The sequence below is a fragment of the Marmota marmota genome, unplaced genomic scaffold, assembly GCF_001458135.2.
Source record: "Marmota marmota marmota unplaced genomic scaffold, marMar, whole genome shotgun sequence".
Classification (NCBI taxonomy): domain Eukaryota; kingdom Metazoa; phylum Chordata; class Mammalia; order Rodentia; family Sciuridae; genus Marmota; species Marmota marmota.
This window is the reverse complement of record NW_025999891.1, coordinates 178,897-193,271: the sequence shown is the minus strand read 5'-3', so window position 1 is coordinate 193,271 and position 14,375 is coordinate 178,897. Positions and strand designations below refer to the sequence as shown.

The 14,375-nt window shown below is 40.9% G+C and overlaps 1 protein-coding gene and 1 pseudogene across 5 annotated transcripts in view; one reads left to right on the top strand and one right to left on the bottom strand.

Annotated features, from left to right (window-relative positions):
- Nucleotides 1–8,278, bottom strand: part of LOC125613168 — an 84,952-nt pseudogene extending 76,674 nt beyond the window's left edge.
- Nucleotides 1–14,375, top strand: part of LOC107155184 (aspartoacylase-like) — a 104,684-nt gene that overhangs the window by 25,071 nt on the left and 65,238 nt on the right. The window lies entirely within an intron of this gene.

Below are 14,375 nucleotides of genomic sequence, written 5' to 3'. Positions count from 1 at the left end.
TGGGGAAGAAGAACCCACACTCAATCCCCAACACTTCCTCCAAGGTGGAGCTGATCAACCTGGGAAAGAATCCAAGTGACAGAGAAGGTGGACCACGAGGCTGACAGTGGCTGTCATCAGTGAATGAGAGCCCAAGAGGGACAAGAAGAGGGCTTGAGAGGAGGGCAGAGTCCCTGCTCCCAGCCTTTCCCAGGGAGGGCCCTGGGAAGGAGGCAGCCTGTGCAGAGCAAGGCTCAGGGGTGGGTGCAGGAAATCTCTGCCTCAGAGCTTCTGAACCTCAGGATAGCAAGCTCTGACACAGTGCAGAAAGGCTCCCTGCAGAAAGTCTGTCAGCAGCTACAGATCTATCCATTAAGTCAGAGTACAGAATAATCCAGCCAGGACAGCCAGAGGCCTCCATGAATGATCACAATCTGGGAAGATGAAGGACCACTACAGGTTTACAGCACTCATGCACCACAGGAGAGGCAGCCAAGAAATTCAAACTTCCAGCATCTTAAGATTCCAAAATCAACCACACAACAAGCTCTACAAAGGACATGCCAGAAAGAAAATACTCACTCAACAGCAAATATCAAAGGCACCAGGGAACTGGAGGAAACACACCCATCATATTCTCATAAAGAAGTAACACTAGAGATAGGGTGGTACTCACCAGCAGGTGACCAAGGAACAACTGCAATGAGGACACTCTGGGGTGAGACTCAAGGACCCAGAGGAGCCTGAGCATCGGTGGGCAAAGAGAGGTCATCCAGAGGAACCAAAAGACACTGAACACTTATAGGTGACAGGTGATCGATCACCCAGAGGACACTGAGGAGACTGCATGCTGGAGGACGAGGATGCTGACCCTCCGTTTCAGAGTCCATGGAGAATATCCCTTGTGGGAAGTCACCCCTGAGATATTTAGCATCTTCACTCGGCCTTGAGCCAAGGAGATTTTGGTTTGGCATTGCAAGTTATTTTGTGGCTCCTCCCACTTAATGGATTACACAATACACGTGACCTCAGTCTTCACTGGGCTAAGGAGACTGGTTGTAACCCACTGGGCCTGGACAGCCCACCTCCTACCTTAAATGGTGAAGAACATTCTATGGAAAAACCTTTGATATTTCCCCCATATAAATAAACCAATGCGGGCTCTTGCGTGCTCTCTTTCCAGTGTGGAAGCTCGACCCCTAAGATCGAAGAGCCATTCAGCCCTCACTTTTCAAAATTGCTTTCTGTGTCATGTAGTTTTTTTTTTTTTTGCCACCTTCTTTTCTTAGCTTTATCTCGCAGCTAGCCTGCGTCATGCAAAAGAGACCCAAATTCCACTGCCTGGGGGGATGTGGGCGAAAATGCCTCAGTGCAACATCTCAGGTACCTCGGTGATGGTGGGACAGGGGTGCTTTTTAACAGGTCTCAGGATGTTTTCCATGGTGGTGGGAAATTTTCCTTTGCACATATCACACTGTCCTGTCCAGGTGGGAATTGTGCCTGATCCATAGTTCCCAGAGTGTTTCTACTCTGATGAAAATATAGTGCCCAGTTGTATGTCATGAAAGATCCTAATTATGGTTGGAAACTTGGCTTTAATCCACTGGTCACCAGGACCTCATAAATCCTGGGCATGGTCTAATCAACAATAAGAGCACAGCCACATGATAAAGGTGTGGAAATGGAGGATAATGAGTAATGAAACCAGGTCCTCAGTGCTCTTGGAATTGAGATCAAGTAACAGTTGTCATTTGGTTTCAGACTCTGTTGACAAGCTTGTCTGAATGGAAGCACCAAAAGTGAAGCAAGGTTTTTTGAAAGAGGAACTATCTAGATTTCTCCAATTTTCCTCAGTAGTGTTGATGTGAATAGTATTCTAAGATCAAAGAAGGTGTCTTTACATTGGAGGGAAAGGCACTCACCCACACAGTTTATTTAATGATCCAGGTGGCATACGGCTGAGAGAAGACTAAGCACTGGAGGTCAAGGGTCACTTACCCACAAGACCCAGCGGGGGCTGAGAACTGGTGGGCCAGGGGTGCTCACCAATAGAATCCAGAGGAGACAGAGCACTTTTGGGTGAGGGGCACTTACCCAAAAGACCTAGAGGAGGCTGAACACTAGTGAGGGAGGGGCACTCACCTTCATGGAAAGAAAGTTCTTCAAAAATATTCAAATATCAAACTCAATATTTGTATTTGACAACACAGTGTACATATTAGAACTGTTACCATCCAGAGAATAGAATTGTCTTCTTACAAAAGACTCTTTTCAGGGCTCCCTTCATGTCTCCACTTCTCAGATGAAGGGGTTCAGCATGGGGATCACCACAGTGTACATCAGAGCCATAATAGAATATTTCACGCTAGATTTGTTAGCTGATGAACATAAGTAGAGACCAATAATGCACCCATAGAACATTGACACCACCAGTAGTTGGGAGGCACAGGTTAGAAGGCCTTGTGGATACCACGAGAAAATTCATGCATAGGACATGAATTTTGAGGAGAAAATTCATGCATAGGACACAGTGATCAATAGGAATGAGATGACAATAATGAGTCCTCCTGTAATAAATATCATCAACTCATTGACATGATTGTCAGAGCAGGCCAGCTTCAGCAGAGAAGATATGGCATATAAAAAGTGTAATATCATGTTGTCTGAACAGAAAGATAGTCTGGCCATGAGCAGATTGTGCAACGTGGAATGGAGCATGGTGAGCACCCGGGACAGCATCACCAGGGAGAGACAGGGCTCAGGGCTCAGGGCTCATGACAGCAGTGCAGTGCAGGGGGAAGCAGATGGCCACATAGCAGTAATAAGCCTTGGCAACAAGGAGAATTCTCTCAAGACTTCCAGAAAGCAGGAAGAAGTATATTTGAACCAGGCAGCCTGCAAAGGGAATGGATGGAACTTCACTCTGTGTGTTCTGGAGCTTTGTGACAGAGAAAAAGCAGAGGTCAGAGAAGGCAAGATATTGAGAAACAAATACACAGTTGTGTGAAGATGGGAGTCCAGGTGAATGAGAATGAGGATGAGGAGGTTCCTTAGGATGGTGGTAAGATACATGGCCAGGAACAGGGCATTGAACAGATTTTGATACTCTGGCTTCATGGGCAGGCCCAGGAGGAGAAAGTTGGAGATGAGAATTTGATGCCTTCCTGTCATGCTCTATCTCCAGTATTTTTAAGAGAAAATAATATAATCCCTTAACAATCCAAAGAGATGAATATTGTTCTATTATCATACATTGTCTGATACTCACTCGATAATAATTGATCTCATTTTCTTTATAATAATTGGAATTGTTAAAGCTCAAAAGTATATTCTTTGCATAATTATTGTTGTCTTTTTTATTAACTTCTCTGTAACATGTTTGAGTATTTCATCCTTTCCTAAACACTCTTAACTATTGACTTTTGAGACAAAATACATTGTTATTTTTCACACCTGTTTTGGATGGTAATTCCAGGGAAACATAAGTGACTGCTATTACATCTATATATATATTGATGTTCTCAAGGATTTTATATGCTATACTAGTATATATCTGTATACACTAGATATAAACTCTTCTACTCCAATGTCTTATATCACCATTTAAAACTCAGATGTAGGGTCTGGGGATGTAGAACAGTGATACAGTGCTTCTCTAGTATGTATAAGACTCTGAGTTTGATCCCCAGCACTCCAAAAAATAAATTACAACATAAAATGAGAATCAGCCAGTAACCTTTATATCTTTGTGTCCCATAACCATTATCTTCCCTTCTGTGTATCATCGTGGGGACAAATGCATGGAGTACTGCATACATGGCGTACATTAAGGGCGTCTGAGTGTCAAATCACTCCCCCGTGCTAGGCTTGTCAGAAGAAAACTGCTTACCCCGTAGGCACAGCCCTGGGCATGAGACCAGATGTTGCAATCCCTGTGCTTGCTCCATGGCCCACTCCTCGATTGGTCGCTGCAGGGATAGTTGGCCAGAAATTGTATTGGGCTGCCTGTAATCTGCTTAGCTACCACCTGAGTATATATACATGGTAACTGCGCAATAAAATCAGACCTGCTTCCTGCTCAGTCTCCGGAGGTTTTGATTAGTGACTCTGCAGCCACACTCTCCTTTTTTTAAAATTGATCTTATTATTATTATTTTTTAATACACAACAACAGCAGAACGCATTACAATTCTGGGAGGTTAACATCTGTGGTGTGGTTATGATCCCTCTGCTGTTTACGTTCATCATAGAAGAATGTCTTCCACTTCAAAAATGTTGCAGGCTCAGGAGCTGCTCTGGCTAGGTCTTTTCAGTCTTGAGGACAATTAAGTTCAAAACTGAGTGATTCTAGCATTTGCTCTGCAAATGGCCCCTGGGGCCCATTCTCTTTTACTGCCTTCTTTAACTACTTCAGGGTACCCAATGCATGTGGATACCAAGTGGCAGGGTGCTGTGGTGTGGGGGTGTGTTGACTGGGAAGGCTTGTACTCCCTTACCCCAATTTTCTTTTTTTGTTGTTGTTGTTTTTTTGCATTTTATCTTTTTAAAATTGATTTTATTTTTTTAAATACACGGCAGCAGAATGCATTAAAATTCTTATTACACATATAGAGCACTTTTTTTCATATCTTTGTATATAAAGTATGTTCATGCCAATTCATGTCTTTATACATGTTCTTTGTTTTTTTTTGCATTACAATTCTTATTACACACATGTACCACAATTTTTCATCTGTGTATATAAAGTAGGTTGACACCCAATTTGTGTCTTATACATGTACTTTGGATAATGATGTCCATCACATTCTACCATCCTTGTTAATCCCCTGCCACCTCCTTTCCTTCCCTCCCCTCTTCCATATCTAGAATTCATCCATTTCTCCCACGCTCCCCCTCCCTACCCCACTATGAGTCAGCCTCCTTATATCAGAGAAAACATTTGGCATTTCTTTTTTGGGGATGGGCTAACTTCACTTAGCATTATCTTCTCCAGTGCCATCCATTTACCTGCAAATGCCATGATTTTATTCTCTTTTATTGCTGAGTAAAATTCCATTGTGTATATATGCCACATTTTTTAATCCATTCATCCACTGAAGGGCATCTAGGTTGGCTCCACAGATTAGCTTTTGTGAATTGTGCTGTTATAAACATTGATATGGCTGTGTCCCTGTGGTAAGTCCTTTGAGTATAGTCTGAGGAGAGGGATAGCTGGGTCAAATGGTGGTTCCATTCCCAGATTTCCAAAGAATCTCCATACTGCTTTGTATATTGGCTACACCAATTTGCCGTCCCACCAACAATGTATGAGTGTACCTTTTCCCTCATATCCTCACCAACATTTATTGTTGTTTGTCTTCATAATAGCTGCCATTCTGACTGGAGTGAGATGATATCTTATAGTATTTTTGATTTGCATTTCTCTGATTGCTAGAGATGATGAACATTTTTTCATATATTCGCTGATTGATTGTATATCCTCTTCTGAAAAGTGTCTGTTCAGGTTCTTGGCCCATTTGTTGATTGGGATATTTGTTTTTTTGGTGCTTAGCTTTTTGAGTTTTTTATATACCCTAGAGATTAGTGATCTCTCTGATGAAGAGGGGTAAAAATTTGCTCCTAGGATGTAGGCTCTGTGTTCAACTCACAGATTGTTTCTTTTGCTGAGAAAAAAATTTTAGTGTGATTCCATCCTGTTTATTGATTCTTGGTTTTAATTCTTGTGCTACAGGAGTCTTACTAAGGAAGTTGGGGCCTAATTCCACATGATGAAGATTGGGGCCTACTTTTTCTTCTATTAGATGCAGAGTCTCTGGTTTAATTCCTAGGTCCTTGATCCATTTTGAGTTAAGTTTTGTGCATGTGAGAGATATGGGGTTAATTTCATTTTTGTTGCATATGGATTTCCAATTTTCCCAGCATCATTTGTTGAAGAGGCTATCTTTACTCCAATGCATCATTTTGGCACCTTTGTCTAATATAAGATAATTGGAATTTTGTTGGTTAGTTTCTGTGTCCTCTATTCTGTACCATTGGTCTACCAGTCTGTTTTGGTGCCAATACCATGCTGTTTTTGTTACTATTGCTCTGTGGTCTGGTATAGTGATGCCACCTGCTTTGCTCTTCCTCCTAAGGATTGCTTTAGCTATTCTGGGTCTCTTATTTTTCCAGATAAATTTCATGATTGCTTTTTCTATTTCTATGAGGAATGCCATTGGGATTGTGATCTGAATTGCATTAAATATGCATAGTGCTTTTGATACTATGGTCATTTTGATAATATTAATTATGCCTATCCAAGAGCAAGGTAGATTTTTCCATCTTCTAAGGTCTTCTTTGATTTCTCTCTTTAGGGTTCTGTATTTTTCATTGTATAGATCTTTCACCTGTTTCATTAAGTTGATTCCCAAGTATCTTATTTTTTTTGAGGTTATTGTGAATGGGGTAGTTTTCCTCATTTCCTTCTCAGGGTCTTTGTCACTGATATACAGAAATGCCTTTGATTTATGGGTGTTGATTTTTATATTCTGCTACTTTGCTGAATTCACTTACTAGTTCAAGAAGTTTTCTGCTGAAGTTTTTTGGGTCTTCTAGGTATAGAATCATATTGTCAGCAAATAGTGCTAATTTAAATTCTTCTTTTCCTATACATATCTCTTTGATTTCTTTTGTCTGTCTAATTGCTCTGACCAGGGTTTTAAGAACTAGATTGAATAGAAGTGGTGAAAGAGGGCATCTGTGTCTTGTTCCAGTTTTTAAGGAAATGATGTGAAGGTATAGAGTTAATATATCTTAGGAAATGTGATGGAGAAATCTAGTGAAGAGGGTTAGTAGCAGGAGAATATACAGGAAGTAATTTAGAGTAGACAATTATGTGGGAAGACAGTAGAGTACATAAAACAAACACACATGTATTTAAAAAAATACAGGATGTAAAAATAGTATAATTTGGAAGGGGAAAGAATGAGAATGGGAAAAAAGAAAGAAAAAAAGAGAAGAAAAAGAAAAAAGGTCTTATTCAATTTCTCTATATTATATTATTCAAGTGACTCAGTCCTTAAAGTCCTATTTCATGCAAAGTTCTTGGTTTTACATATGTTGGGGATGTGAGGGCCAGAGGATAGAAGGGTAGAGGAGAAAGAAGAAGAGGAAAAAAAATACTCATTTCTTTCCTGCTTCTCTTCTCATCCAGTAAGTAGAGTTGTTGTTTTAAGCTGGTGACTCTGCCCTCAGGATGGTGTAGGTAACCAGGGTGAGAAGACTGGACCTGTTGTGGAGCATCTGAAAATGGGAAGTACTGTTCACCAGTCCCAGCAGGGAGATAGTGCCACTTAAGACTTACTTAAGTGCCTTTTTTTGTGACCAATCATCAGATTCGAGCCCCTGGTATCATCTCTCTCTCTTGTCTGAAGATTTCCCAGATCCTGATCTCTCTGTTATGCTCCAGACTTTAGTCCCCCCCCCTCTCTTATTTATCAGGTCCTGGATGTCTCACCCCCAGGCTCACACCGGGTGGACAGTGCCCTGTTCCCACTGCACTCCTGTCCAACTGATAGCTGTTTTGTGTTGGGTGGCCACTGTGCCGAGTTATCGCTGCTGGGGAGTAGGGGGAATTGGAAATCAGGTACCTGCTCAAATGGCAATCTGATCTAATAGCCACCCCCACCAAAAAATGGTGAGGAAGGTTTTTCCCAGATGGAGTTGGTCTGCTTCCAGCGCCGGGTTGTCTGGTGATGTGGGGGGAGTTGGGCGGTGGCCTTGTGCTGTGGATAGGTAGCAGCTGCATGACCTGCATGGGAGCGGAGTGCAATCTGGAGTTCTGCAGAGGTGCTAATAGGTGGTTCTGCTAAGCTGCTTGTGAGCCTGCATGAGCTAGAACTTCAGACTTTGGGTCCGGAGTCCAGAGACTTACTTAAGCTCAGAGGCTCTGATTTCTCTGCAGGTGGTTGCAGCGCTGGTGATTTCTGCGAACATCCACTGTATAGAGGTCTTCTCACACTCTCTGAGATGTTGTATTCCATCTAGATGAGACCTTGTTGAAAAGCTGCCTGTCTGCTTTCTTGGTTTCATGTCACAGAGAAGCCAGAAACAGGACTTCCTTTATTCCGCCATCTTCCCGCCCTCCGCTGATCTTGCATTGCTCTTAAGAGTAATGTAATTACTGTAATCTTAAGATTACATTCCTTTTGAAGGCACAAATATTGCTCTATTTCCTGACCAGCATCTACTTCCACTGTCTCACCTGTCCCCACAGTGACACTTGCAATCCACTTCGAAGCAATGCTGGACTTAATAGCATTTCGTATGCAATTGTTCCTCCTGCCTATCACTTTATCCCTCTGCTCTCTCTTCACCTGGCTTACCCACACTTATTTTCATGCATATTGCATGACACTTGCTAATCTAAAACTCCCTTGTGTCTACTCACTAAGTGAGTCCTGCGGCAGTTTTCAGAGCATCTTGTTTTCATGTAGTACTGCTCATGTCTTGATCACAGGTTGATATGTGGCTTCTCACCAGGTTGTGAACTCCACACATGAAAGGCAATGTCTGCCTCATGCCTGCAGCAGGGCAGCTCCTGGCATGGTGCCTGATGTGGCCAGTGCTTCATCCATATTTGTTGGCTGTCCCTCAGGATGAGACATATCCCTTCGACTTTAAGGAAGTCAACTTCCCTTAAATAGAATAATTGCTACTTTCATCCTTCCAGAATACAAAGTCTCTAGACTTCACCACCTAGTGTTAGATTAGACCAGGATGCAAAGGAAAGACCACTGACTCCAATTAAAATCAAATTAAAGCAAGTTTATTATTTCAACCAGCCAGGCTGCCTCTCCCAACAAAAACTGCGGGAACAAGACAGCATTGCAACTTTCTTGCAGCCCAGCTTTATAGCCCAGAAAGTTACACAAAGGGGGGGGGGTTACAGATAACAAAACTCTGAAGAGCATAACACAAAGACTAGTTTACATTTTTGCTGCCCCTGACGTCAGAATTTATGAAGGTCATTAGAGCCTCAGAGAGGGTCATTATCTGGCCAGGGAAGGCCAAGATTTATGAGGCATCACTAAAGTTTCAGAGAGGGCTGCTATCTGGTCAGAGAGAGCCAGGCATGGGTGAGTTCAAGGCATGGGCAGGCATTCCAAGCTAGTTCAGAATTTGCAGTAATTTATAGTAAAGCAAAAATTAGCTTTTCATGTCTTTGTTGCGAGATGGCTCCCAATTTTAAGAGGGAATCAGACTGGGTCTATCACCTAGCACTACATTTCGTCACTGCATTACCAACTTCTCTGATGTAGCTTTCTATTCATGGAAAATATTAGAGTATATCAGATGCCCTGTTCTTTTCAGCAATACTGATGTCGATGAAACATTCTTATGCTTTAATACACAGATTCCATTGAATCAGTGTGATTAAACATAAGAGCATTATGTAAATTATTATAAAAGAGGAAAGAAACATAATTTTTAAAGCTCTCCATTCAGTTCCTCCTCAGATATCTATACCATATATGATGGCTAATTTTATGTGTCAACTTTGCTAGGTCCTGAGGCCAAGTTTTCATCAAATGTGACTTTTACATTGCCATGAAGATATTTTGTAATGTGATTAACATTTAAATCAATAGACTTTAACAAAAACAGACTACCCTCTATATGAGGAGCCTTGTATCATCAGTTGAAAAACTTACAGGAAAGAAAGACTTTATTCTCCTGATTAAGCATTCAGTCTCCAAAAGACTTTCATCCCAGAATGCTCTGCATTCAAGAGTGTAACATCCATTCTTTCCTTTAAAGTCCACTGTTTTTCACTGTAGATTGTAAACTTAGAAATATTCAATATCAATGGACTATGTTCTTAAAATAAAATTGCACACATAATCATACATGTACACATAATATTGATTCTTCTACTTGGCCCTGACTAATAAACCCCAATATGTCAAAAAGCTGTGAATGAAAGCAGAGGGGTGGCTTTAACAGATGTGGGAAGCTCATTTTGCTAAAATGAAAGGAATGAATACAACTGCTGGTAATTTCACCCTGCTGCTGGTGCTCAACACTGCCACATTAACAGTATGTGCCTTGAATATTAGGTGTTGGCATTACAGTGGGAAGAAACATGTAGATTATGTACCTGGTCTCTCAGAATGTTGAATTCCCTGGTGAATGAATGGGTCGATCTCATGTATCGGAAGTACCTACAGGGATTACACTATAGACATCACCTGCCGATGTCATCAATGATGATCCAATGAACTTCTACAGCTGTTAAGTCTATAGTTCTCAATCTATATGAACATAAGAATCACCTAGGGCAGTGTCTCTAGTATTTAATATACATGCAAGTCACCTGGGGATTCTGTTAAAAACCTAATCTGGTTTTAAAACTTCTACATTTTAAATGCATCCAAGGTAATGTCAGTACTTTTGTCACTGAACTTCACTAAAGTAGCAAACTCATACAATGTCATTAAATTAAGGTTAGTTAGCCCCTTCAGATAAATTTAATCATAATGTATGACAGGAGGCCTATGCAAAGCTTTTTAAAGCTCCAGAGGTGAATGTAAACTAAAGAATGCTCAAGAATTATTACAGCACTGAACTCTTATTCATAAGACTATTTTTTATCTGCAAATAATACAATCATTGCAAATACATTGTACCATAAGTTTCAGTAATGAAAGTTATTATTAATAAAATATGAAAATATTGAAAGTTAATTAAATTATTTACACCATGTGACAATGTCTTCAGAGGCAAAAAGATGGAAAAGAAGAAACTTAACAACCTAAAAAATTATTCTGCAGAACATCATACAACCTGGGAATTCAAGACAATCATATTTGAAAGACAGACAAGAGCTCATTCACCCACCTACCAACTTACCCAGGGTGGTTGTGATTCCAGGGCCCTGATCCTGCTCCCCTTTATTTGTTAGAGGCACAGGAAGTAAAGGCCTCTGTAGTTTTCACCTACCTGCACCATCCCTTCTCATTCTTCCTTTCTACACACAGGAGGCTGAGGAGCTCTGCATCCCAGAGGAGTATGAATGCCAGAGGAACTCATTAAAAACAAAATAATAAGCCAGGACCCATCAGGGACAAATTCTCCCAGAGTCCTGTAGTGGTGACTCATGACAGCCTCTGTTCACACCTGACCATCCTTTGGGGAAGTGAAAATGCCAAGCATCTCAGGACAGATGCTTTCTCATTGCCTGTGTAGGGAAGGGTCAGGAGACTTGTGTGGCTGCAGCCTACATTTCAAGATCTGAAGGTGGATGGCTGCAGAAGCCAGCAGGATAGTCAGGGATCATATTGTGAATGTCCCAACCTATCTTAGGAGTTTAAGAGTTTAGGCTTTATCCTGTGGATAACAGGGATCCATATTACCATACAGTGGTCTTTGAGTAGAGTACTGCCATGAAACTCATGTTTCAGAAACATTGCAAGGATGGCAGAACCTGTTATTTCTCCCTATCTTGCTGCTCACAGTCAGTAGGAGAGGAAGAAATGCATTTAACAAGGCTCAGACTTCTTTGATTAAGGCACATGCAGATACAAAGAAATCAGAAGAATAAGAAAAAACAAACTTTCCAGACCATGTCCAATTCTTCCTCATGTAGGGTTGAAAAATTAATTGACTTTTGCACCACATTTGGCTCATTTTCTATGGAAATCATTGAGAGCACCCAGCACAACCATCACCCCTTCCTCCATCTATATCATGTCACTTCCTAATGCCAAGATGATTCTCTCCTAGCATTTGATTGAGAAGCCAGGTTTGGCATATATAATTCACTTTCTCACTGTCCACTCCTCCTTGGCCATCATCAGCTGGAGGATCTTCACTTAGTGACACATTGCAAACTTCCTTCTTAGGGACCTGCATCCTTACTGGTGTAACCTTTATTGGGTTTTATAGTTTTCATTATGTTTATTAATGGACTTAGAAATATAAAGTGTCACTGAAAGTATTCACAGGATTGCAGACATCACGTTCTCAATTCCAGTTGTGTAGAGTAACCATGTTTCCCCTTGGTGATCAATATAAACTACCCCATGTGCAACAGCAACCCAGCTATTTGCAACATTAGCTTGCAAATGAATCAGAGAATGGCCAAATGATAGACTAAAAAATTGTTATTTGCATAACAACATGTACCTTAAGAACTACACACTGATGGTGCACTGTTCTAAGTTTTCTCAGTCTCTTATTCCAATCAATCTCAACTGACTTCAGTGGCTACCACTTGAAAGCACTGCACATCCATCCTGCTCCATCTACACTTTTGCTTTGAGACATCTCTGGCTCCACACAGCAGGATGTCATGGGGAATGGCCTCAGCACTCAAACAAACATTAAGATCTAATCATTTTCTATGAACTGTTGTACAGAATGTGAGGTGAAGATCAAAATTTTAAAATTTTGACTATGGAAATTCAATTTTTCCAGTATTATTGATTAAAGAGACTATTATACTAGATTTAAACCAGTAAAATGAAATATCTTAGTACAATCAACTTAGAAATAGGTTCATTAGCTCACAGTTTGAAGGATTCAAATGCCAAATGGCTTAGTGCAGCCTTGGCCAGATCACCTCTTGCATTATCTCCTCATGGTGCAGGATAGGGATGGCAGAGCACATACAGAGGAAGGATCACATCTCAAACTAGAATGGAGTTCTATAATCCTTTTCAAAGTCATCCTCAATGACCTAAGGACTTTCCATAAGGTCCTGCCTCTTCACCATAGCAACTCCTAATCCTGCAATCTTGAGTCTAGGCCTTTAGGTATGGACCTTTGGGGAACAGTCAACATTAAAACAGTAGTAAATTATGCACAGGGAAAGATCAACAACAATATTTATTCATAAAACATGCACACTGTGCTACTTTGTGCAGGCCAAGCAGGTGTTCTTGGTGTCACACTGTATTATGATAAATGCCTACAGGTTGAGATTAAGTGAGGTGAATGACATATGCTTTGTTATGTAGCATTATCTCCATAATATAATGCTCACTTGAAGGCTCACTTGAACCTTACCAAGTAAGTTTTATTATGTAAGGTTCACTTACTGCACAGCAGTGCAATAACATGGAATTGGATGCCACTTGTATAAACTGCTATCCTCCTAAGATATTTTAAAACATTCAGAGTCTAGTACTTGATTTATTTTTATGGACTGTCCAACCATTTTTCTTCAAGTCCCCAGTGTAGGCCCCACCAGCACAGGATTCCTGTCCATTCCCTAAATGGGCAATGAGTGATCATTCATGCCTGGGTTCTTCAACCCCACCTTTTCCCAAAGTACACTCAGGTGTGATCAGAGGCTGTAATGAGTCACCCTACAGTACTTTGAGAATTTGTCTTAAACAAGTCCTGGATAATTAGTTTGTGCTTAATGAGTTATGCCTGAATCAAGACTCTCCTGGGATGCAGAGCCTCTCGGGTCCATGGTTGGCTAGAAGGCAAGACATGAGAAGGGATGGTATAGGTATGAGATGACTACAGAAGATGTAACTTCATATGCTTATAATGAGTAAAGAGGAGAAGGATCTTGGGTCAAGGCCCCAGAGTCACCCTCAGACACTTTGGGTAAGTTGTCAGGATGGAAAATGATCTGGTATCTTTTCAAGTCAGGATAATCTAACAAAGAGGAAGCAGAGGGGAGAAGGTAATAGGTTGGAGGAATACCATGTATGAAATTCTAGAGGCAACAGTCTTGATTTGCCCAGTTGTATGATGTTGTGCAAGGTAATTTTTCAGGTATAATGACTTCCTCTTTCCATCTAGCTCCCTTCCAAGACTTTGCCATATTATAGAAATATTTTGACTAATGAACATTCATCACTTATAAATTTTTTATTGATAACAGTGCTCATTAATGTTACATACTCTGCAGTGAATCCTCAAAGATCATAACATTTTGACATAACAGGCCCTTAAAGTAGGGTTCAGGGCAGTAACAGTTCTTAACTTTTCACCTAAGGAACTTTAAAAAACTTTGTACAGGCCACTTCTCAGAGATTCCAATTAAGTTATCTGAAGGTGCTCAGTAATCTGAGTTCAATGGCAATGTGTGTATTTGCTATTCAAGTGCAGTCCAGTGATCACAGTATTGACACCACTACTACAGCACCAGAACGAATGTCTTAATGGTAGGCAATCTGCATTTGTGTTAAGTGTAGAAACACTGCCCCACATGATCCTTATGTGCTGCCCAGAGTGAGGACATTGGATTTAATGGCTGAAGAAGAGGAAGCTCAGTGGATTATCTGTGAAAACGTCTGCAGCTGCTATCTCTGGTTTTGTGATCCCTGCACAGGTTCTTGACACAAAGATAGTCCCACAAACTCAAAAGGTAAGCAAAAGGCTGAGAAACCAGGTACATG